Source organism: Lipotes vexillifer, unplaced genomic scaffold, assembly GCF_000442215.2.
Source record: "Lipotes vexillifer unplaced genomic scaffold, Lipotes_vexillifer_v1.1 scaffold835, whole genome shotgun sequence".
NCBI lineage: Eukaryota > Metazoa > Chordata > Mammalia > Artiodactyla > Lipotidae > Lipotes > Lipotes vexillifer.
The window spans coordinates 2,872,059-2,898,250 of NW_006774135.1; positions in this window are offsets into that span (position 1 = coordinate 2,872,059).

Sequence of the window (26,192 nt, forward strand, 5' to 3'; positions counted from 1 at the left end):
GGGGGGGGGGGGTCTTGGATGGGAGAGCATCTCCCATCTCTCCTCCAGAGATAGCAGAGTTCTGCTTTAGATCAGTTCAGGATCCTGTGTCCAGCCCAGTGTGTCTCCTGCCTCTTCCCCATGGATGGATGGCTTTGCTTCTCCTCTACCTTCTGCACTGGTCTACTTTTGCCTGGGACTGGGGTGGAGGTTTCTGCCCCTCCCCTGGAAGGTCAGGGCTTTGCCTCATAGTGCATGTGAAGTGAAGTGGATGCCTGGGTACCACAAAGGGAGGTGGCTCTCGAGGTTTCTCACCCTGACCCAGCTGTTTTCTTGTGACTTCCCCAGTGGAAAACCATGGAAAAGAGCTTTTGAGTGATTATGGACACCCCCTGTGTCTGGAGTCCCTGAGATTCTGCACTGTAATCCTAACTCATACTCAGTTTTAAGAATTTATTCAAACTTTAGATATTTTCCTCCCACTCACTTATATGCTGCCCATTTTGTCCTTCTATATGTTGCCAAGATAAAACACTTCCTGGATCACATTTCTCCTTGGAGGGGCTTGTTACGCTTTGCTGTTCAGTTCACCTGGATGCCTTGACACCTCAGCTGTTTCATGAGCTCAAGAAAGGTTATGGTTTTGTTAGATTATCCAGCTCTTCCCGCTTTTTAGGGTGAAGACAAAGCTTTCATGCAGGTTTCTCTTTCCTGATCTAAAGCATGGCTTTTCACAGGTGAATACTTGCAATCCTCTAAACAAGTCCATGAGGTAGGGATTCTTATTACCCCCATTTTACAGATGGAGAAACTGAGACACAGACAAGTTCAATCACTTGTCCAAGGTAGCCAGGGTCTGATGAGGGAGAACTCAGGCAGGCTTGTTCCAGGAGGAACAAACACATTGCTAACCATCATGTCACACTGCCTCTTCAGAGCCATGCAAACCAGCTGGGGAGGCTTAACTATGAAAACTGTTTAAGGGTCAAGTTCTAAAATGTGGTTATAGACATGGTACTAATGCAGCTCAAGGGAAGCATCACCTCATCCACCAAAACACATATGTTCACGTTGATATGGATTTGAGCTGGGCAAGGGGTTAAGATACCAGCCTTGGAGCCCATCAGCCCTGCGTTGGAGTCCTATCACCACATCTTCATAGTTGTGTAACTCTGGGCAAGTGTCACTTCTCAGACAAACCTGGAGAACAAGAAGGACCCAACAGGTGGTATGGTTATGCTTGTTGTAATTGTTATTCATGTCTGCCTCTACATGAGCATGATGGGTTATCATCCTCTAAGCCATAAATATAATGTGCTTATATGCTCTCCAGATGTAACAGATCCACTCCAATAATGCCTAAATCTGTTTTGCTGATAGCCACGGATGACTGTGCTGAACTCTTCATTCAACTATTATTTTTTGAGCACCTGCGATGCACCGAGAATTACAGAGGCCTGGGGATATAACAGTGAAAAGGGCAGAAGGAAATAGACAATAAACAGATCAACACATAGCTGAGACAACTTATAAAATAATAAAAGTTACTAAGAATATAGAAGAGAGTACCATAGATTGAATGTTTGTATTCTCCCCAAATTTATATGTTAAATTCTAACCCTCATTGTGATGGCGTTAGGAGATGGTGCCTTTGGGAGGTGATTAGATCATGAAGGTGGAGCCCTCATGGATGGAATTAGTGCCCTTACAAAAAAGACCCCAGAGAGCTCCCTGGCCACTTCCACCACGTGAAGACACAGGAGAAGACAGTCATCTATGAACCAGGAAGCTGGGCCTCACCAGACATCACATCTGCCAGTATGTTCATCTCAGCCTTGCAGCCTCCAGACAAATGTCTGTTGTTTACACCAAGCCACCCAGTCTCTGGTACCTGTTATAGCAGCCTGAATGGACAAATACAGAGTGTAAGGTGATGAAGAGGGCCTAGGGGTTGGTGCTGGGGAGGAGGCACCTCTTTGCACGGGGAAGTCAGAGAAGCCCATCTAAACAGACTGTTGAGCTCAGATGGGCACCTCCATTCTCCCAGCCACACTGACTTTATGCTCTTTCTCAAACACCCCAGGTTCATTCTTGCCTCATGACCTTTACACTTCTGTTCCCTCTGTGTGGGTTTCTGGGTCCCAGCACTGCTTCATGGTTGCCTCCTTTTTGTCACTTAGGGCTTGGCGTTGTCTCCTCAGGAAGCCTTCCCTGACCTCCCAATCCGATCATCTTTCTCCACATCCCGGTGCCCTTGTCACCTCTTCTCTTTTATTTCTTTACAGCACTTCTCACTACCTGCATCTGTATTACTTGTGGATTGTTTTACTTATTTTCCATCTGTCCCCCTAGAATTTGTCACATGAGAGAAGAATCTCTTCTCTCCTTGTACCACTGGATGCAGAGCTGAGCTTGGTTGGTCCCACACTGGAGATGCTTCATAGATCCTGGGTGTACAACACCCCGCATGTTCAGGATTGCTGGTGGGCATTGCTCACGGAGGCTTAACCCAAGAGGATCTGCTTCTAAGGCTTAGGGCAGCAATTGGACAGGTGGGGGACATCAGACACCAGTCACGTTCTTCCTCTGCTGTGGGTGACCCCGAGCTCAGTGTGAGCTGGCAGAGATAATGCTCTGAGGAGCTGCCGTTAAAATTGACAACAAAGCCAAAATCACAAGGATGAGCAGAAAGCCAGACCTCAAAGGGTGTGCCACTCAACCTTCCAGCCAGGCAGGAGCAAACGTGCCCCAGTTCCCCTGTGAGATGCCGAGTCACGCTGGCTGGAACAGAGGCTGCCTGCTGGTGTGTATGATGACATGAGATTATATTTGCTTGGATTGAAAATGACAGTCAAGACCTCCTGGCTTGGCGGTTCTCTTAGACAATCCTGCTCTAGAGTAAAGCCTGCCAGTGGTTCCAGAGGTGGCATGTGACTGAGCAATCAGTGCTTATTGGTTCCTGGAGGTAGCATGTGACTAATTAGACATCTCCCATTGGTTCCCAGAGGTAGCATGTGACTGAGTAGATAGTGTGCCCTTTGGCTTCTAGAGGCTGTGATGAAAACGGCCCATGCTTGCTAAGGGGCAGAAGGAGAGCTGCCCTGGATGAGAAACAACCATAGGAGTGCTTGTCTGATTCGGGCAAGTTCTGGGGCTCACAGCATGAGACCCATTAATGAGACCCTCAACCCAGGATATGGACACATCTCAGATCTATAGTATGACTCGGTTTAGCAAAGGAGCAATTTAACCATTTGCACAACCGATACTAAGGAGAGCCACGAGACGCACTCACCAAAAAAAATCAACTAAGTGTGCCCATTAGAGTCTTGTTCCGATTTCACATCATAAAAAAATGTCAAAGGAAGAAAAGCTGATTTCTGATGTTATTAGTTTGAACTTAGTGATACTCCCTGGAAGCGTGACATTTCCGGGAAAAAAAGAATAGAAGGAGGTGGTGACCCAGAGTGTGCTGTTCATCTTTAGAACTGGGATTTTTGCTTTAATTCTCCTGAGCCCCCTTGCACACTTGGAGTCCAGGCTCCCTTCTGGTTGTCTTTTGCTGGGTAACAAACTGGCTGAAGCTAGAAGCTCTAAACAACCAGGCTATTTTGCTCATGATTTTGTTGGTCAGACATTTGGGAAGGGCTCAGCTGGGGTTTGTCTCTGGTGGCTGGGGAGTCACTGGGGCTCTTCAGTCTGTACCCGGGGCCCCAGCTTCATTCCTGATGCTCCCTCTGCATGGCCACTGCACCCTCCACGCAGCTGGGGCTCCTCACTGCATGGCAGGGCCGGGGTAATCAGCTTGATTGCAGAGTTGCAGGGTGGCTGACTTCCCTCCAAGCTGGAGTCCCAGTGGAGGGTCTGGAATCCCTTCCAGCCTTTGCACATCAGCTTGCAGAGCTGAGTCCTCAGAACCGTGTCCGCCCACCAGTCTGGTGTGCTCTGGGGAAGATCGGACAAGATGGAGTACGAAAAGGTGCTGTGAAATGGTCCAAGGCCAGGACGGAGGCTGGTATCAGGTCTTTCCCTGCTTGTCCCCTGAGCCAACTCCCTCCTCATTTTGTGCTCATTTGTCAGCTCCTTCCCCAAACAACAGGAAACTCATAACAAGAGCATCAGAAACCGTGCCGACCTTTGACCCTGGGTTTATATTTCTCAGGTCCCCTTTCCTTTCCATCTTCAAGTCTTCAAATCTAGATCCTGGGAAGAAGCCACTCCTTCCCTGGCTCTAGTAGGGCTGTTTCCCATCAGCTGGGCTGCCCCTGTTTGATCCCTATAAGTGAACTCAATTTAGCTGATTCATCTTGTGTTTAATTTTTATGTTAACATAACAAGGTTATAGAGCTGAACATGAGAGGCCAGGGAAAGAATTTATAATTTATAAGTGGCAGTTCTGATTTAAGACCAGGTTCCTGAATAAAGTAGGTTGAAAAGGCACATCCTCAGACAGAGGTTTTCTCTTCTGAGCTTGGAAAGCGTTCAGCCTGATTTAAATATAAAATCAAAGCTATTGGCATTTAACAACCTCTGTTTAAAAGTCAGGGTTGACTTATACATAAGACCCCAGGTTGGGCGATGGGATTTCCCAGCATCAGTATATCACCCAGGCTTTATCAACGGAGAGAAAGAAAGGCGTGTATCTAGTAGAAGCTGGGAGGGCACAGAGATTTCTTGTTGGTGGTTTTTCCAGAATTAACCACCCTGTTCGTGTGCCTCTCCCAGGGAAGCCCCTTTGCTTTGCTCTCTGATGCTTTAGATGTTGGCATTTGTGGGTTTTCTCAGACTCCAACTGGCATCCTCTTCTGAGTCTCTCGCATGAACCCAAGGATGGTGCAAACATGGGGAAATACAGTCTTTTCCTCACTGAGCCTGACCCTTGGGTCGTCTGGAAGCAGGTCAGGTCTGGGACAGCTCCTGGAGGGTCTACACTGGAGGTGTGAAGAGGCAGCAAAAAGTGCAGGCCCTGGATGGGACAGCACACTTAAAAATGTCACTCTCCCTCGGGGCCTCCACTTTCCCAAAGGGAAAGTAGCCCTACACTACTTTCCCATTCTTTCATAACTTCTTTCCTTTCTTTAGGATGGAACAATGTCAAGCTGACTGTGGATAGACCCAGAAATCTTAAGCTCTGGCGGGGAGACCGGCTGATTGATTCCTCAGAGTGGCTCTCATGCTGGCCTGGGAAGGCGAGCCTGGTCCTTCCCCCAGGACCGTATTAGGCCCTTGACATCCTGAGAATAGGAGGACAAGGACCCGCCACCCCTTCTCCCTCACTGAAGCCAGTTTGCAGAGTATGCTGAGAAGAGCCAGGCTGAAGAGGCTGGTATTTAAACGTTCTGGAGTGGGAGAGAGGGTTGTTATGGAAACAAATTGCTCTGAGTCTCTAAAGAGGCTCAGCCCTGGCGAAACAAGAGGTGCGGGTGCCGGAGATGCAGAGGATAATATTTCAGAAAAGCTCTAACCAGACAGAAATCGCACATTTGCATTTTGGCTGGAATGTCTGATGGGTGTAGAAAGAGGGATGTGGGTATTTACAGCTCCCCTCTCAGGGTGTCGGAGTTGGGGGACCCTGGTCTCACACACTTGATCCTGGAGCATCCCGCCCACCTGGACGGCACTGTGTCCTCCAAGTTCTCGGGATTAAGAGATGCTGGGATGCAGGAGACTGTGCCAGGCAGTGGTTAGTTTCGGGGCTCATCCTCCACCCGGAATCCATGTGTCTCTGTGCCTTCCCAGCTGCCTGGCACCTAAGAAAATGCAAAGAAGAGTGAGGGACCAGCCCTCTGTCCCTGTGGTGTGAGTGAGAACACGGGGTGAACACGAGGTTCTGCAGGTTTATTGGTACAGGGCTGCATTTGGATGATGAGAACACTTCGGAACTTGATAGAGTTGGTGGTTGCACATCATTGTGAATGTGCTAAACACCACTGAATTTGTACACTTTAAAAATGGCTCATTTTATGTTATGTGAGTTGCAGCTCAATATGAAAAGGAAAACTAAAAGCCTTGGCGATGCTGACAAGCTGGGCGGTGGAGCATGTGGGCCCTGCCCTCCTGGTATTTCTACCCTCTCCCCTGGGCCCACATCAGGGCATGTCCTCAAGTCCCCCGAGAATAAGCCCCTGGATCTTAAACGGTACGTCCTCTGCCCCGGCCTCAGCATGATGGATGGAATTGGTGGCCCTCCCACCGCCACGTCTCTGGGGCGCGAGCGGGTTAAGGGACATGGAGAGCTTACACGTGGGGAAGGAGCCGACTCCATAGTGTGGCCCGCACGACACCTGTGAAGGGCTGGCTCGTCCACCGTGCCGTCCTTCCCAGCCGAGCAGACTGCACACTCTGGCTAAAGACTTTACTTCCCTGCCTGGTCTGGCCTTGGCTGTGGCCGGGCCTGGGATAGGCGGGCCTATCATCCTGAATAAGGGCTTTGCGTCCTTAAACCAGGAAAGCCACTTCTGCCATCAAGCTAGCCCGGGGCCTTCTCCCTTCATCTCCCCACAAAGATCCATTCATGCTCATTGATCAAAAGAAACACAGCAGCCAGTTAGAAAAATCCAATAACTGGAGTGTAGCAGCTACAAATGAATCCTGGTCCACTTTCCTTCTCTGGTGCCTGTGTCATAATTAGGTTGCTCCCAAGAGATGGGGCTTCCGAGGAAAGTGCACGTTGCGGACTGGGGTCTGAAGCCTACTCTGTGCCTTGGACGTGCCTGCCTGGCTCTGCCTGGTTGTCCTCCAAAAGGCTCCAGGCTGGGCTGGTACCCCAGCTTTGGGTTCAGGGACCTTGGCTGCCCCTGTCTCCTCCCCAGGTGCAGCCCCCTGGGGTGGTGCTACAGAGTCCTCTGGGGACACATTCCTGGCCACCTACCAGTGGGCCACTGGGGGGCCCCGGTGCCAGAGTGGGCAGTCCTGTCGCCTCAGGAGCAGGGTGGAGCATGAAAGATGTGGACTGAAGGTGGAGGGAGGGTCCTGGTCTGGGGAGGGGGAGACAGCAAGCAGCTGTCATGCCTACTGACAGTGGCTTGGGAAGTGGAGCTGTGACCCGGACTCGTGGCTGCTCTTAGAGAACTCAGGGCAGGTCCCTGCATCTGTTACGGACGATGATATCCGTGTTGCATAAGGATCATGAGGCAGGCTGAAGGAAGGATGCCCCCCTTCCGAGTTGGGTACCAAACAGCCCCTCTAATGCCACAGCTGAGTTCCTGTGCCCTGGAGATCATTCAAAAGCTCAGAGAGGCCCTTAGGATATGCTGGGAGCAAGTTGCAGCTGCAAATTTCACTCTCCGTCGGCAAACCCATCAGCACCCACAGGCTTCTTCCCTCACCCCAAACCTTTTACTTCTTTTACTGTCACTTGTTTTTTTCCAGCTTTGTTGAGATATAATTGACTAATAAAACTGTATAGATGTAAGGTGTACAACATGCTATATGTATATATTGTGAAATGATCACCGCGGTCAAGGTAACTGACACATCCCTCCCCTCACATAGTGACCATTTTTGTGTGTGTGGTGAGATCACTGAAGATCTACAATCTCAGGAAATTTCAAGTAGACAATAAGGTATTATTACCTGCAGTCACTGTGGTGTACGTTCAGTCCCCAGAACTTGTCCCTCTGATACTGAAGGCTTGTACCTTTTGACCTGCATCTCTCCATGCCCCCCACCCCAGCCCCCAGTAACCACCACTGTACTCTCTGCTTCTGTGAGTTCAACCGTTTAAATTCTGCACATAAGTGAGGTTGTGTGGTATTTGTCTTTCTCTGTCCGGCTTATTTCACTTGCCATAATGACCTCCAGGTTCACCCATGTCCTTGAAAATGGCAGGGTTTCCTTCTTTTTGTGGCTGAATGATATTCCGTTGTCATTTATACCACATTTTCCTTATCCTTCCATTGACGGACACTTAGGTTGTTTCCATACCTTGGTGATGGTGAACGAAGCTGCATTGAACATGGTGGGAGTGCAGGCGTCTCTTTGAGATCCTGATTCCATTTCCTTTGGAGGCACTCTTGACTTCTCTTAACCTGCTTTAATTTTCCACATTTGTTTATGTGTTCGTTATCTATCTCCCATGCTGGAAAGTAAACACCATTCAAGCAGGGGCTTTGCTGCTCTGGCTGTCTCCCCAGATCAGGGCCCCTGGCACACAGCAGGCACATACTGAATATCAGCTGAATGTATGAATGAATGTCTGATGGAAGAAACACCATGCCTCCCACATGGGCAAACTCTGAATGTGATGAGGTTGCTGGGCTAAATACAGAGCCCCCAGGTACATCTGGGTTCTAACTAAACAATGAATAATACTTTAGCATAAGTATATCCCAACTATTGCACAGGACATACTTATGCTAAAAAGTAATTTGTTTGTTTCTGTATAATTCAGACATAACTGGGCTTCCTGTATTTCTGTTTGCTGGATCATCCCCGGGATGGCTTTGTCTCTGCGTTGTTCTCTTTCTTTCTCTGATGTGTCAGCGGCATGGTCACTCCATCATGTTTTGGGGCCGCCTGACACCCCTTGGACCCACACTCCCTTCCAGGTCTCCCCTTCTCTCTGCTTCCGAGCACAGCTGGCCTCCTCCCCTCCCACTTTTCCCAGCCTCGCTTCCCCAGTGTGTGAGGGGCAACGGGGTCCCGCGCGGCCCGGCCACGTGTCCTGCTCCCATTCTCACCTTACAGGGCAGGGCGACAGCATCCATGCTGCTGCTGCTTTTCTCCCTCTGGCCCCGGGGTGGCCAGGCCCCCGCTGTTCTCCCACCTCCCTGGCTGGCTCTCCTTCATCCCTGATCTCACTCTGATGCTAAATGTGGGACAGTCAAGGATGGTCCTGGGGCCTCCTCTCTATGCATGTCCTTACCTCTGTTTCCATGGATTAAACACCAGCCTAGATTTACTCCAAACGTCCAGATCAGTGCCTCCAACCAGCTACAGGACACCCGCCTTGAAAGTCTCCCAAGTCCCTCAAACTTACCAGATTGAGAACTAAACTTTGCCAGTTAAATGGCCCCACTGTCCCCATTACAGGTAGGGACATCAGGGTCCCCAGGTGCTCTGGTCAAAAGCTGAGTCATGCCTCTTGATGCCTCTTCCTCACGCTCCACATCAACCCTTCCCACCCCTGTGCAGGAAAGAACCATCCCAGCAGGCCTGGCGTGTCCACACCCCACACGTCGCAAACTCCTCCAGGTCACCTCCAAGCCTTGGGAATACCCTGCCTAATATGTGTCTGTCCACCTGACACCTCGCCCTGCTAGACTGTCTGCGCAGAGTGATTTATGGTGGGGCCTTGGGCCGTGCGGCATCTGTGTGACCTCTCAAGGGGAAGCAGGTTCATGTACCTGGGCACTTCATGCCTGCGTCACCTGGATAGCAAGGCTCAGGTGAGCTTCCCCGGTTGGCAGGACTCTGCATGTTGTCACACATCTTTGTCAGGAGAGGGAAAGCCTGTCCGAATGGTTCCACTGGGAGAAGACGACGGGGAGCTTGTGCTTGGTCCTCCCAGACTCTGCCTCTGAGCCTCTTCCTTGGGCGAATTTTAATCTGCCTCTTTCCACTATAATAAACTGTAATCTTGAGGATAATGGGTTTTAGTGAGTCCTCCTAGTGAATCACTGAACCCGAGGGTGGCCTTGGGGACCCCTGACAACAACCTCCAAGATGAAGCTCAGGTCTGCCTGAATCCCTCACCCCCTCCCAGTGTCCATGCCAGCCCCGCCCCTCATCTGCACCTTCCCCTCGGCACAGACCGTGGCTTCCTCTGCACAGCCATGCACCATCTTATCACGTCACCTCCTGCCTAAACACTTTGATGGCCTTCCATTGTTCCTAGATTAAACTCCAAGTCCTGCCCACATGGACTACTGTCCCCTTCCTCAGCATGGCCCGGCCACTGTGCTTTCTTTCCATCTGTATCAGTTTCCTGGGAGCTTCTCTAACAAATCACCACAAACTGGGGGGCTTCAACAACAGACGTTCATTATTCTCTCAGTTTTGGAGGCCAGAAGTCTGAAACCAGGACCAGGACCAGAGAGGGCAGGACCGCCCTCTCTCTGAAGACTCTAGGGGAGGGTCCTTCCTGCCTCGTCCAGCTCTGGGGGCTCCAGGTGTTCCTTGGCTTGTGGCTGCCTCCCTCCCATCTCTGCATCATCTCCATGTGGCCTCTCTTCTCTGTGCATCTCTCTTCTTCCAAGGACTCTAGTCACTGGAGTTAGCTGCCCCCTCCCCCAATCAGGTTCACATCATCTTAACTGACTACATCTGCAAAGACCCTATTTCCAAATAAGATCACATTCTGAGGTTCCAGGTGGACATGAATTTGGGGGCACACGATTCAACCCACTACATCATCTATGAATACATCAAATTGCTTTCCAGACCAGGGATTTTGCCCCTGTTGTTCCCTCTGCCTGGGACCCCCACGTCCTACCTTCCTTTCTGTACGTGGTTGTGTCTTCTTTGTTCTAGGATTCTGGCCTAGATGTCACATCCTCTGAGAGTCCTCCATGGCTACCCCAAGGTGGTCGCCTCTGATCTGCACTCTGTTTCCTTCAAGTGCTGCACCCAGTTTACTCGTTGAAATGCTCTCTGCTCTCCCAACAGATGGTCGGCTCAGTGAGGAGCTTCTTAGAGTGAAGCCTGGACCCAAACAGCTCGGGTCTGAAGCACAGATCTGCCCCTGGTCCCCTTGAGCCCTGGGTGCCTCTGTTCCAAGAGCCTCCTTGCCCATGCTCACTTGCAAGTGAGTTTATACACAGAAGCCCATCACAGGGTATCTGGAACGTGGTAAGTAAGTACAGCACAGATGTCAGCTCTTCCCATGCTGACCCACGCATGGATAGCCGGGCACACAGCAGACACTTTCACAAGTATGTGAAGCCTGCCCACCTGCTCACACTGCCCCTTCCTTACCCTCTGCCTGTCCTGATGACGCGTGCAGCAGGCTTCTCTCCTTCCCACAGCCTCTGAACTCTCCCCCAAGCCTGAGCAAGCATGGAAAAGGGGGACATGCTCCCCCTTATCAGAGTCTCCTGGGAATCAGTGTACCACAGCGGGATGCTCTCTGGGGAACCTCTGTCCATTTCACCTTGCTTGAGCAGAGGGTCAGGGACATCCTTCACAGGCTTGTTCAGATGGCCAATAAGTGATGCTTTCTGTGATTTGTCCCTTCTGCACCACAGCGGCTGACCTGCCACAGGAGACAGTTGTGAAAAACGCCGGCACCAAGACAGATGTGCATGTGGCTGGGCCCAAGGGCACAGTCAGCCCCCAGCATCTGTAACGTGAAGTTGGAGCACGCGGGCTGGGATCTGATGCCAGGACACCCAAGGGTAGGAGGGTGGGGCATGTGGGCAAAGCTGAGGCCAGAGTCCAGTGGCCGCACCCACGACCCAGCCTCCTGCAGCCCCTGTCTTGGGTGGCCCCCCCTCCTTCGCTCCTCTGCTCAGGCCCATAACTCGGTGTCCAGGACCTGAAATCCCAGAGGCCCGAGCTCTTGTTTGCCTTCCTCTTTTAGGCCCCAAGAATTCACATCTTAGCCCAAAGCCAGGGAAGCATTCCCTGAACTTCTCTTTGCTGGTCTGTCCCTGTAGCTGGGCAGAGCCTCCAGCTCCCTGATCCACATCCCTCCCAGGCGCCTCACCTTGTCACCCTTCGGAGCTTAGGGAGGTGACAAATATGACACCAAGACCAATGATTCCATTGTTTGTTTTCCCTCCATTGCCTCCAGCTGGTAAGATTATTTTAGTTCCAAGAATGGAAGCTGGGGTGGGGTGGGGGAAGCTGGTGGGGGGGGTGGTCAGAGTGGGGGGCATGCCACATCTTTCCTCCAGCTCTTTCTGCATCTCAAATTTCCATCTGGTCTCCCCCACTCTGGGCAGCCTCCTCTTTGCCCGTCTTGATCCATCTCAGCCTTCCAGGAGAGGTTAAAATGAATCTTTCCTGCCTCCCCAAGTGAGAATGAACGCTCCTTTCCCCATGTTTCTGCAGATTTTTAAGAATGAACAACTGTCCTTGTACAGATCAGACAGACACCCCTGCCTTTCCCACAAGAACTTAGGGTCCCTTGAGGACAGGGGGACACTGGGCCTTAGTCACCCATGCCTCCGTCCAGCTATTAGCCAAATACTTGGAGTGGGGCGGGAAAGGGGAACATTGTGATGGTGGATATGGGAGAAACAAAACAACAAGCAATGCATTAAACAAAAACAAAAAACAAACAACCCAGCAATGCATTAATCAACAGACATGCACAAAACTAGCCAACGCGGGCCTATTATTTGTGTGTGTGTGTGTGTGTGTGTGTGTGTGTGTGTGTGTGTGTATCTACATAGAGATACATAAAAATATATTCTATATATTTTCTATTATAAGATAGGGAATATAGGGACTTCCCTGGCGGTCCAGTGGTTAAGATGCCACACTTACGCTGCAGGGGGCATGGGTTCAATCCCTGGTCAGGGAACTAAGGTCCCGCATACATTGCAGTGAGCCAAAAATAAATAAATAAATAAAAGATAGGGAATATAATAAAGGGATACGGTATATCATAATAAATGCATCCAAATTATAGTGTTTATTTGTAGGAGACTCAGTAAGTCCCACAGGGGACAAGTGAATAAAAGTGGGTATTGATATTGGGTCCACTTGCTGGGAAGTTGTTAAAACATACACTGTGGGCACACAGTGAGATTGCCGTTATTCTGTTGATTTCCTGTCACTGATGAGTTACTCTGGAGGCTGCAGAACTCGTGATAAAGTGCTGGCACCTGTCACTCACCCGTCCAGGAGAACATATAACCTTGCAAAGTCATCTTGACACATGAGCAGGGAGAGGTTCTTCTTAAGTGAGGTTCCCACTGTCCCCCATGCGGGAGCTGCTGCCTACCAGCCCCCTTCACCAACAAAATTGAAAAGCTGAGGGCAAAGTCTTCTTGGATGTGGAAGAGTTTGCCCACCTTCAGATGGCAGGCTTTCACCCATCTCTCAGAACCGGTTTTCACCTTCAGTCATTTGGAACTGATGTTCCCTAAAGTACCATGGGGGCAGACATCCCCTGTGTGTCCTGGGTGTCCCTTAGTGTGTGTGGCATCTTAGGGATGGGTGAAGGCAGGGCTGTCCTGGTGTGAGTGAGGCCAGTGCACACTCACACACACACAGACACACACTCCCTCTGGAGATGTGGTGACAGGTGCTCAAAAGATAAGACTTAAAGAATGAACAGGGACCAGCAGAGAAACAACTCTGCTGGCTGATCGGCTGTGGCCTCCTCATCCAAGTGATTTCCCGCGTTCCAGAGCGAGGGGGAGAAATGCTGACACCAGAGAAATGTCACTTCATCCTCAGCAAAGCTTCCTAAAACCCAAGTGATCTGGGGGCTCCCTCCTCCAACCAAGACTGTTCTCCCTTCCACAGCCAGTGAACGTGACTCACCAAATGTGTCCCATTTTTACCCTGGAAAGTTGTCACTTGCTGTAAGTGCCCTTTTCCATCTCGGTTGTTGTGATTACAAGACGAATTGCTTCTGATTTGGAAGTAATTGCCCTAATTTGTGCACCCACTCCCATATCATTTCTCCATCATGGGTTCTGGAGTCTGTCCAGCCATTGTGATTAATTTGGGACACTGAATCACAACCCACACCCAGTAGGGGCAGGCACCCAGTGGGGACACTCATGAATGTTAAGTCATTTCGGCTCTGTTTCCACCCCGGCTGGTGTGCTGCAATTCAGTCTGGCACTAACCACCCGCAGTTAGTGCAGACCCCACAGGTTGGGCTCATTGCTCCATAAGAATGTTCCAACTTCAGACCAGCCCTACTGCAGACCAGCTGCATTTCGGGGGTCCCCAGGCTGCCCACACTGCTGTCTGACTGCCTATACATTTGGGGGTTCCCGTGACTCTCATAATTTACTATGATGACTCACAGAACTCAAAAACCAGAAGAATTTTCCCACCATCAGGCTAGGTTTTCACCCATCTCTCTGAATCACTTATGATAATTTTACCATAATGACCACAACTCAGGAGCAGCCAAATGAAGAGACGCAGAGGGTGAGACCTGGGGAAGTCCTAAACACAGAGTTTCTGTGTGTTGCCTCCATGGAATCAGAGTGTGTCACCCTCCTGGCACATCCACGTGTTCAGCGAACGTGAAGCTCCATCAGGCTTTGCTGTCGAGAATTTTTATTGAGGTTTCATTACATAGGCCAGTTGATCGAATCATTTGCCACATAACAAAACTCAGTTTCTAGTCCCCGTCCCCTCCCTGGATGTCAAAGCCCCAGTCCTCTAATCTCATGGTTGGTCTTCCTGTGAGCAGCCCTCATCCTAAACCATCTCATTTCTTTTTATTTTTTCAACTTTATTTTTAATTTTTTTTTTTAATTTTTAGATTTTTAATTTAATTTTTATTTTACATTAGAGTATAGCTGATTTACAGCCATCTCATTTCTTAGCATAAACTCAGGTGTTGTGACCCCAGAGGCTCACAAATAACAGACAGTCCAATTACTGGGGAAATTCCAAGAATTAATCTTCCACCCAGGAACCAGGGATAAAGACCGATCAAATTCTTTATTATACAACATTTTGTTAGAAATGTGACCATAGAACTAAATCATTGAATGTGGATATACAGCTTCTGGAAATAGCACTGGAACATAGATCTTGGCTAAATGGAATCAGACCAATTTTGCATCCAGCCTAATATCCTGTTTCTAACAGCAGAACTAAACATACTTTGCAAGACATTCAGTTACTCTCCCTAAGTCAACTCTAAATGGCGGTATGACTCCAAACTCCCTTTAACATCCTGGTAGGACTCTGGGGCCCATTCATTGATCAAAACTCCTTTGGGGCTATTTAATTCTCAGTGCCACCTCTTCTGCTAATTAATGGTCTGAGGTTAACTGGGAACTAATTTTTCAAGATAATCTCAAGGTTTGGTGAATACCTGCAAGACTTGATACAAAGGAATATTTCAGCAAGCCCATAGTTACCACTACCATAGTTACCAGCAAAGACACTGAGAAAGAGAGTGCTGGGGAGAGGGGTAAATTAGGAGTTTGGGATTAACATGTACACACTACTACATATAAAATAGATAATCAACAAGGACCTACTGTATAGCACAGGGAACTCTACTCAAAAAGCTGTAATAACCTATATGGGAAAAGAATCTGAAAAAGAATGAATACATATATATATGTATAACTGAATCACTTTACGGTACTCCTGCAACTAACACAACATTGTAAATCAACTACAATATAAAATTTTAAGAAAGAGTGCACTGAAAACACTTGTACTGCACAGCCTCCTCTTTAAATATTTATATCATCCCCTGTAAGTGACCCCCCATCCACTTTGCTATTTGTTGTTCATGCTCTTTGACCTTTCCCCAGATCTCTGATGGTTTTCTCAAAGAGTTAACCAGAACTACTACAAAAAACAGACCTCAGAAGAAGCCACAACTTTCCAGGAATTTAGAAGCAAGTGAAAATCATCCACAAAATACAGATGAACCCAATGAGCATATTCAACAATCAGAATTAACTTAAAATGAAGTCTTACTGTTCCTCAGAATAGTCGCTCTGTCCCTGGACAGTTGTGTGTATCCACCCTTAAGTCTGAGTTCAAACACCATCTCATCAGATCTCCCATCTGAACATGCCACATATGCATCACCCATGCCGTACTCTGCCGCCCTTGCTCCAAAGCACTCTGCTTCAAAGCACTCATCACCACTCGGCGTCTATCTTTTATGTATTTCCAGCTCCCCCTTATGAAGGCATAAGGTCACACGAGCTTAGCTCTGCTTGTTTTATTTATCCCTGTGTCTCCTGCTGCTAATGTAGACATGTGCCTGTCAAGGAAAATAAAGAAAAAGAAAACCCACTCAGTTTTTTCCTTTCCTATGCAGGGAAAAACTCAATTCTTCCTTACTATGAGTTTCTTCCCTATGAGTCTTTCTTTACCCTCATTTAGAACAGTTCTGACATTCCATGTATGGGGTTTTTTGCCCATATTAAGCAATTCTCTGTGACACAACTGAGGGTCCTACAATTTAACTCAATTCTGAAACTAGCTGTCAGGAGGCCGTGTCAAATCCCAGAGTTTCAAGGCTCAGTCCTACAGGATTGCCCCCAGCACCTCCAATCACAAGTCAAGATTGTCACCTGTGCTTCTGATCAACTAGCTATAGACTGAAGGTTCCAAAGACCCCTCCTTGGGTTTGAGAGGGGCTCACATAACCAGAAACACTTAGGATTACCAGTTAATCCAAAGATACGATAAAGAATACCGATAAACAGCCAGATGAAGAGATACATAGGGTGAGGTCTGGGAGGATGCTGAGCACAGGGGCTTCTGTCCCCTTGGAGGTGGGGTGGTGTCCCCTTGGAATAGATGAGTTTTCCCACCTGGAAGCTCTCCAAACCTGGTCCTTTTGGGTTCTTATGGCAGATTCTTTGTACAGGCATGATTGATAAACCTACTGGCCATTGGTGATTGATTCAACATCCAGCCCCTCTCCCCTCCCTGGAGGTTGGGGGATGGGACTGAAAGTTCTAATCACACGGTTGGCTGCACTTGTAACTAACCTCCATGCTTAGGTTTGGTGCAAAAGTCTCCTCATTAACATGACAAAACACCCTTATGATTTTCATCACTTAGACAATTCCAAGCATTTTGGAAACCCCGTGCCAGAAACAGGGACAAAGACCAAATATTTCTTATGAACCACAGTGCTGCAGTGCTGCTCAGACAACATTTGTGTATTGACATCAGACGAATATGCTCTGTTTCTCCAGGACAGACCATGTGCAGAGTCAGGAAGATGACTTTTTGTGACGTCCTGGAAAAAATTCTCAAATCAGGTCCAGCTTAGGAAACCTGGTGTGTGAGCTCCCTTCCATCCTTGAGGTGCTGAGACTCCTTGCTAAGAGCCTTGAGCTTAATTTTAACACTGCTAGAAGTACAGATGATGTGGGTTAGGGCCCTAAAATATAAGTTTGATTACTTTATTAGACTCTTTGAAAGGCACACCCAGATTGGGAAAAATCAAAGATGTCACCCTCTGAGACAAGGAGAAGAACTTAGAAAAGATTCTGTATCTGGGGATGAAAAACACGCCAGGTAAGAGTCCCCAGGTACTGATGCTAAGACATGTTGTATTTCCCACCTTTATAATTGACCTGGAGGAGAAAGTCACCATTTACATTTCCAAGGTTATAAATGAACTTGAGCTGTACCAGGCAGTGAGGGGCAGAGACAGGGGAGGGGACAGTGGGGAGATCTTGTAAGGGCGTCCCTGTGCCCAATCCCAGCACAGCCGTCAGTCACTTGCTGTTTTGAGAAGTGAAGTTGTGTCAAGGTGAGAGCCCAGACTCTGCAGCCGGAATCTGAACCTGGGTTCAAACTTGAGTTCTACCATCACTAGGTGTGTAGTCGTGGGCAAGCTGCTTCACCAACTTGTGCCATGGGTTCTGCACCTGGAAATAGTAATTGTGCTTAACTGATAAAGTTCAATCTCCCTTTCTTTTTCTTTCTTTCTTTCTTTCTTTCTTTCTTTCTTTCTTCCTTCCTTCCTTCCTTCCTTCCTTTCTTCCTTCCTTCCTTCCTTCCTTCCTTCCTTCCTTCCTTCCTTCCTTTCTTTCTTTCTTTCTTTCTTTCTTTCTTTCTTTCTTTCTTTCTTCCTTCCTTTCTTTCTTCTTTCTTTCTTCCTTCCTTCCTTCCTTCCTTCCTTCCTTCCTTTCTTTCTTTCTTTCTTTCTTTCTTCCTTCCTTCCTTTCTTTCTTCTTTCTTTCTTTCTACCTTCCTTTCTTTCTCCTTTCTTTCTTTCTTTCTTTCTTTCTTTCTTTCTTTCTTTCTTCCTTCCTTCCTTCCTTCCTTCCTTCCTTCCTTCCTTTCTTTCTTTTTCTTTTTTTCTTTCTTTCCTTCTCTCTCTCTCTCTCCATCTCTCTATCTACCCACCTTTCTATCATAAGCATTTGTAGTTTTATAAGTTAATCTATGCAAAGTACTTAGCACATACTCAGCACTCAGTTGAGTTGTGGGGTAGAATAATTCTTTGCTAGGAGACAGAGGAGGACCCAGCTCCTCCCTCAATCCTACACCTTTATCTGAAACATCTGTCAGGGAAAATACGCAAAAAGAACAAAGTAAGACGAAGTGCCTGTGATGCAGTTTGGGGTCCAAGCCCTCACAGGTTATGGTGATCAGGCTGAATCCCAAGGAGAACTTTTCTCTTTAAACAAAGCTGTTCTAATGGGTCTGAGCCAAGCAGAAAAGACTTCCATGGGCCCTCGGATGTGTCCCATTGTCACCTCCTCAGGGACAGTTCTCACTTCCAGGATGACCCCACTCGCAATCTTTATTTATCCAAAACAACTCTCTCAACCCCTGAATTCACTTTAATTCAACGCACATACACTGATCATCCCTGTGCCAGTGCTGGGGTGGAGAAGAGGTTGCCAGGATGAGGAAGGAGGTTCTGCCATCTCAGTGTCTCCCTTATAGGGCAGTCAAGACTCCACGTGTGCAAATCCAAGCTCAGGATCTTTCCTTCCCTCCAAAACAGATCTCACCACCAGAGATCGTGGCACTTGCTGTCTGTGTGTTTGTTGTCTTCCTGCCCACCCCCAAGAATGTGGCTGCTTGAGCTTGTTTGTCACTGTATCCTAGCTTCGAGAACCATTCCGGGACAAGGTAGACACACCAGACAATTGTTGATAAAGGGAGGAGGGACTCCCACCAAACCTTGAGGGTTTACCCTCCCCAGTGCCTTCTCACCTGCGTCCAGAAGCCTAGGGTTAGACTGAGAATTTCTTCTCCCTGACCCACCACTAAAAGCACCAACTTCTTTCTGTTGCTTTCCTGAATACCCCTCTGATCCACCTAAACACTATTCCACTCCCACTGCCACCTCAACTCCACTTCCCCATCCATCATCTGGACAACTCCCAGACCCTCCTAATTATAATACTTTCTTAACATCTGTGCTGGGGCCCTCCACAAAACAAACAAGGGGGTCTTTTTTTTTTTTTGCGGTACGCGGGCCTCTCACTGTTGTGGCCTCTCCCGTTGTGGAGCACAGGCTCTGGAAGCGCAGGCTCAGCGGCCATGGCTCATGGGTCCAGCCGCTCTGCGGCATGTGGGATCCTCCTGGACCTGCATCGGCAGGTGGACTCTCAACCACTGAGCCACCAGGGAAGCCCCAAAGGGGTCTTTTTTGCAAATTTAGTCATGTCTGCCACCCACATTGGGAAGAGAGAGGACTCATACATCGCACTCCTTTCTCCAGAATTTAGAAGCAATTCTGAGATAAACAAAGAGTCAGGCAAAGGGATACCAAAATGTCAGCTTTATCACACATGGGCGTGATGGAGACCACAGCTTACGGGAGAGACAACAGTGGCCTCCCTGCTAGTGGACCCCAGAATCAGATGGTTTACTCACCAGTCATGTGGCCTGAACACTTACAAGTCTTCAGTCTTGGGGCAGAGCCTGCCCTCTCCCAACTTAAGGTGTAGAGAAGCAGATCAGACTCAGAATAGTGAGTTGGTGAATGGGGGTCAGGACATGTCACAGTCAGCTCAGCCTATTAGAATGAACACTGCAGACCAGACGGCTTAAACAACAGACTTCTATTTCTCACATTTCTGGAGGTTAGAACAGCCAAGATCAAGGTGAGGCAGCTTTGGTTCCTGGTGAGGCCCTTTTCCTGGCTCCCAGATGACAACCTTATTGCTATGTCCTTTCATGGCAGAGAGAGAGAGGGAGAGAGCTCTGTTCATTTTCTTATTAGGACACTAATCCCATCAGAGGGCCCCACCCTCAAGACCTCATCTCTCCCTAATCACCTCCCAAAGGCCCCATCACCTAATACCATCATCACATTGGGGTTTAGGGCTTCAACATAGGAATTTGGGGAGGACATCATTCAGTCCACAGCAGGAGGCCAGGGTGTTTTGAGAAGTGGAGTAGACACAGGAGGTGGGGAACGTGTCCACCCAACACCTTCCAGCCCCTTCTTAAAGCCACCTGAGCAAAACCAGTCCCTGCTTCCTTCTGAGTGTCATTTCCCACTCTCTCTGCTGTCACTGTGTGGCCTCCTTCTGTCTCTGACTCTTTATGCTCCTCCCTCCCCTCAGCTCAGGGCCTCAGCATGTGCTGCTGTCCTGCCTGGGGCACCCTTTGTCCCCACTTGACCCAGTCCTGTTCATCCCTCAGACCTCAGCATAACCAACTTCCTCCTGCGCCCACCCCTTGGACCAGTGACCATCAGCTTGTGCTGCCCTGTGAAGCTCGTTTTCCATCACACCTGCATTCTCAGCCATGAGGCCTTTATTTGCTGTGGTTCTTGGGGTTCTGCTTCCATCGCTGACTCTAAACACCGTGGAGACAGGGCTGGGCTGGTTGTGTCGGCTTATTATGGTGTTTTTCTTCATTGTGTCTCCAGGCTGGCACACAGGAGATGCTTAATAAATAGCCTTCCAAGAATGCACAGTCCAATGGACAAAACTGACGCGTACACAGCCTGACCTCAGTGCTACTGGTCAGAGCCCGGGGAATCCAGAGGGGTTGGATCACCCTGCGTGGAGACTGTTGAGAAGACCACCCCAGGATGACTCCACCAGTTCTGCTGATGGTAAGACCTCCTTCTGGGACTGTAACCGGTGGCTCAGAACCTATTGCTTTAAAAGTAGGGTTGTTTGTTTTCTTTCCTCCCAAAATGTTGCTTTGTTCTTCTTTTGCTAAAGTTCCCATGCCACCTTCCTGCCCCACCAAATCACCTTGTGAACCTACCTGCCCCCCACTCCATACTGTGGACTTGGAGTTTCTACCTGAGATAAAGTTCAGCGTCACATCCATATGTGAAGAAATAACTGTGCAGTGACTCTTTCAGAAAATTCATGAACATTTCAAATATGTTTAGTCTCAGCACTCATTCCTGGGAGACCCCGCCCTTGTTATTTTTCTTTTGCCTTTAAGACAGTTCTACATGGGTGACAAAATGTTGCCTCAAGGACATTTTAATTCTTTTGTAACAGTCATTATAAAACTGAAACGTCTAAATGGTGTCCATGATTTCCTCAAAAACATGTGGTCCTGAAAGGTCTAAGAAGAAAAGAACAGCCAAGTGCCCAGATTTTGGTTTCTAAATCTTGTTTCCCACTGAAAGGAGCCAGGGCTCCTTGGAGACATGACTGATTCCAAATTTGGGTCATGGAGAGAACAGTTGTCCCCCTCATCTTGCTGTGCCAGAGAGCAAGGAAGTGAGGGTGTGTTGAAAGGATATGGGGGCCAGCTTGCAGGGGTTCCTCTGGCCAAATGCAGGCCAATTTGAATATTAGAAAGAGTAATGATGGATTATAGGACCCTGAGATTTAAAACAAGATCTATGGGTCCTTAGTGATTCTCAAATAAGGTTGGAGAAGGAGATGATGGAAAAAGTTTCTTATAGAAAAAGACAGCTAGTAGGTGTTAGAAGAATGCTAGGATTAGAACATTATTGTTTTCCAATTACTATTCAATCATTGATGAGAGTAAGTGCTAGCCACTGATGCTAAAGCCTCAGGTAGACACTGCTGGTGAACAGGATATTTGTGCTCTCGCGAAGCATCCTCACAGGTTGACTGTAATCTCCATTATGATGGAGGGATCTGGTGGCTCCATTTAACCACTAATGAGACAAACCAACCTTCTGTGCCCTGAGATGTACTCAGTATCTGGACCCAAAATGCTTAACCTGAATTTAACTGGGAGGAACCAGCCAGAAAAAAATCCCAGTTGTGGGGCATTCTACAAACCAACTGCCCTGAATGCTTCAAAAATGTCAGTCACAAACAAATAAATATCACAATGAGATGCAATCCTACATCCATTAGGGTAGCTATTTAAAAAAAAAAAAATAGAAAATAAGCATTGGCAAGGATGTGGGAAAATGGGAACAATTTACACAGCTTGTGGGAATGAAAATAGTGCAGCCACTGTGGAAAACAGTATGGTTTCCTCAAGAAATTAAACATGGAATTACCATAGGACCCAGCAATTCCACTCCTGGGCATAGACCCAAAAGATTTAAAGGCAGGGACTTGAACAAATATTTGTATATCCATGTTCATAGTGTTATTCACAATTGCCAAAATGTGGAAGAAATTCAAGTGTCCATCAACAGATGGATGAATAAACAAAACATGGTTTATCCATACAATGGAATATTATTCAGCCTTGAAAAGGAAGGAAATTCTGACGTAAGCTACAACACGGGTGAAGCTTGATGACAATATGCTAAGTGAAAAAAAAGGTAAACATTGCCTGATCCGATTTAGATGCAATAACTACAGTAGTCAGAGTCACAGAGACAGTAAGTAGAATGGTGGGTGCCAGAGGCTGGGGCAGAGATGGGGAGTTAGTTTTTAATGGGAGCAGAGTTTCAGTTTGGGATGATGAAAAGAGTGCTATAGATGGGGGGTGGTGATGGTTGCACAATCATGTAATTGTATTTAATGCCAATGGTAATTTTTATATTATGTATGTGTAGCTAGAATAAAAGTAAATAAGCAGATAATAAAGCTAGGGAATTGTTCTAGACTAAATTAGAAAAAAGAGACATGTCAAATAAACAGATAATAAAGCTAGGGAACTATTCTAGACTAAATTAGAAAAAAGAGACACGTCAAATAAACAGATAATAAAGCTAGGGAACTGTTCTAAATTAGAAAAAAGAGACACATCAAATAAAGGCAATGAGTGATACTTGATCAGATCGTGGATTTAAAAAATAAGCTACAAAGTATATTAGGGAACCACCAAGAAAAATTTAAATTAGACCTGTATATAAGATTAGTATTTTTATATTCATGTCAAAAATGACAATAACAAATTAAAGCAGTGCAGTTCTGGAGTGGACCCGGCTATTCTGGGCGGAAACCTATCTCTTGTGTTCTGAGCAGGTAACATTTGCATATGTGTTAATGACTTTGCCATTTATTTTAGGTCCTATAGACCTGCAGTTACAGAGGTGGGACCTACCTCTGTGTATTTCCCACAGTCTCCTTGGGAGTGGACGTCAGTGCCACACCGCCAGGAGGGTGATGGCATCCTCTCGTTCAGGGGCCCCTCAGTTTCTCCCTCAGGGTCTTGCAGAGCTAAAGGCAATGCTGCTGAAGTCAATTACCAACCTCCCCTGCCTCCCTGCCTGGAATGGGCCCTCTGTGTCCTTCTGAAGCCGTGGAGGGTCTTCCTTTCACATCCATGATGGAGCCCAGGGTCTCTAACTAGGACCAATGCCCTCATTTGCAGGGCCCAGTGCAAAAAAGCAGGCCCCTTTTTCAAAAACTATGAAGAATGTCAAGACGGTGACAGCAGAGGGCGAAACCAAGCTCAGGTCCAGCCTTTCCGAGCACTGGACCCCATTGACCACACGTCTACAATGCTGGCCAGGCCTCTGATGCATTCCTCCACCCCAGTTCCCTAGCCCCAGGCTCCTACCGTTTTCCCACCTCTCCGCATGAGGTGTGTCAAATAGACAAAGAGGGGAAGGACCAGCTTTGGGGGCCCCACACCCTTCTGGTTTTCAGGATTTGAACTGAGATAAACACACTAGATGACAAACGGCAAGCGAGAGGGAAGCCGCTCCTCCCCCAGCAGCTGCTGCCTGGGGACCCTCAGAATCTCTGGAAGGAAATACCAGCTAACCTCCTACCCCTTGAACATGGTGCTAGCTACGGTGCCCCCCACCCCAGGGAAATAAGGGATTCCTTGATGGCCGCTCTCCCTAAGTGCCTTGTCACATCTAGAGTTAGTCCTGTAACAGTGTCAACTGTGGGGAAGGTACATCCCATAGGGAGGGAAGGTCTGGTGTGGGGTGGCACCAGCGAGAGGGAGCACAGGTGAAGAGCTGATAATTTCCTGTCCCATGATTTGCATGTCATGAATATTCAGAGCCCTCTCCACACCGCCCCAGCCAGAACTTCGATGTAGACCAGAGGAAGTGCTGGGCACGCTCCCCAGTGCTCAGGACTCCCCAGGTGAGCCGAAGTCCCCAGGCGTGATACCCCCAGGCAGGTAGGTGCTCGGGGCTGGACGCGTGCCACCTGACTACAGAGACATCACCCTCCTTGACAAGTGGTGCTTCATTTCTGTCAGTAATGGAACATTTTCTTAAGTGACCCTGGATATAGTGGCTCAGATAGTGACTAAGTGAACATGGACCCCCGAGAGTGAGGTGTTTCTTTCTTAACAGATTTGCTCAGTGTCTTAAGACGGTAAGTCAAGGGGACCAGGCCAAATGATCCAGACTTGGAATTAAAGAGGGGGTGTTTGTGAAAATCTGAGCTTTCAGTACTGGTTAGAAGTTAACACACAGGCTTGAGGCTCAAGGCAGTGGATCCCCACGTAGGAAGGAGGGTGGTCCTCAAGGCTTTCCTGCTGGGAGCTGGAGGAATCTGCAGCTTTTTTCTTCTATTCATTTTAAGTTTTTTATTATGCTGAGAACATTTAACCTGAGATCTGCCCTCTGACAGATAAAGTGCACAGTACATTATTAACCACAGGCTCCATGACGCACGGAGATCTCAAGAACTTACTCGTCTTGTGTAACTGAAACTTTACACCCTTTGAACTGTGGCTCCCCACTCCCTTCCCTCCAGCCCCTGAAAGTCCACCGTTCCATTCTTTGCTTCAACGAGTCTGACTATTTTAGGTACCTCCTATCACAATAGCCAAGACTTGGAAACAACCTGAATGCCCACCCACAGATGCATGGATTTTAAAAAGTGCTAGATCCATACACTGGAACATTATTCAGCCTGAAAACAAGAAGGAAATCCTGCCATATGCACAACATATATGAGCCTTGAGAACATTGTGCTGAGTGAAATCAGCCAGTCACAGAAGGACAAATGTTGCATGATTCCACACTTGTGGAGGAATCTATCTGTAGCCTCTGACTGTGAAATAATAGAAAAAAAATAGCGTGTGTATATGTGTGTGTCTGCCACCAGTTTCTGGCACAGATTTTCTAAATTTCTTGGAATTTCTTCTTGGTGACCAGAGCATCTTTTGTTCTAATGAGGTAACTCTGGGTGGGCTCCTGGATGGGGGAGCTGGTCAGGAGAAAGACCAAGCCATGGTTAGAAGCTTGGAATTTGAGCCCTGTCACCTATCCTCCAGAGAGAGGAGAGGGACTACAAAGTGAGTTACTAATAGATCTTGTCTGCGTGATGAAGCCTCCATAAAAATCCCTCAGGTATGGGGTTTGGGGAGGTTCTGTGTTGGGGAACGCACCCATGTGCCCGGAGGGTACCACCCCCCAACTCCATGAGGACAGAAGCTCTTGCACTTGGCACCCTCCCAGACCTCGCCCTTTGTAGCTCTTCATCTGTTTGTTCATCTGTGTCCTTTATCACATCCTTTATAATAAACGCTAAACCTAAGCGTTTCCCTGAGTTCTGAGCTGCTCTAGCAAATTATCGAACCTGAGGAATGGGTGGTGGGGATCTATGATTCAGAAGTACAGGTGACAACCTCGGACCTGGGACTGGCATCTGAAGTGGGGGCAGCCTCCTGGGACTGAGCCCTTTGCCTGCAGGGTCTGATGCTGACCCCAAGTAGAGTTGGAACTGCATTGGAGTGTGGGACACCCAGCTGGTGTCGCTAAATTGCTCGGTGTGGACAACCTGTACATCTGGTGTCAGAAGTGCCCCATGAGCCGTGAGCAGATGGAACTCAGAGGAGAGTTTCCCTGAAGGCTGCACGGATGCTGGGAAGGCTGGTTTGGTTTATCTCCCTGCTGGTGCCGGAAAGGAAATCTTAGCTTATGGAGAAGGAAGGGAGCTCAGGGGGTCAAACTGTCTAGGACACAGGGTGATGGACTGTCCACCAAAGTCTCCAGAAGACTCTTTGACATCCTGCAAACTCTTCTCAGACGCTGCTCCAGTGGTGATGCCCTCGGAGGTGTCTGTGAGTCTTCCCCCGCTGGTCTCTGCTCAGCCCGAGTCCTTGTTGGCAGAGCCACCCTGCTCCGGGCGAGGGGACAGCAGCCTCGCTGCAGGCGGTGGGTTAGAGCAGGAGGCTCTGGAGACAGCACCAGAAGAGGCTATTTTGACTCTTGCCTTATTTCCTTGGCACCTCGTGGGACTGAGGACACCATCTTTCTAGGGAGGATGCAGAGATCCAGTCAGCATCATCACCTCAGCAGG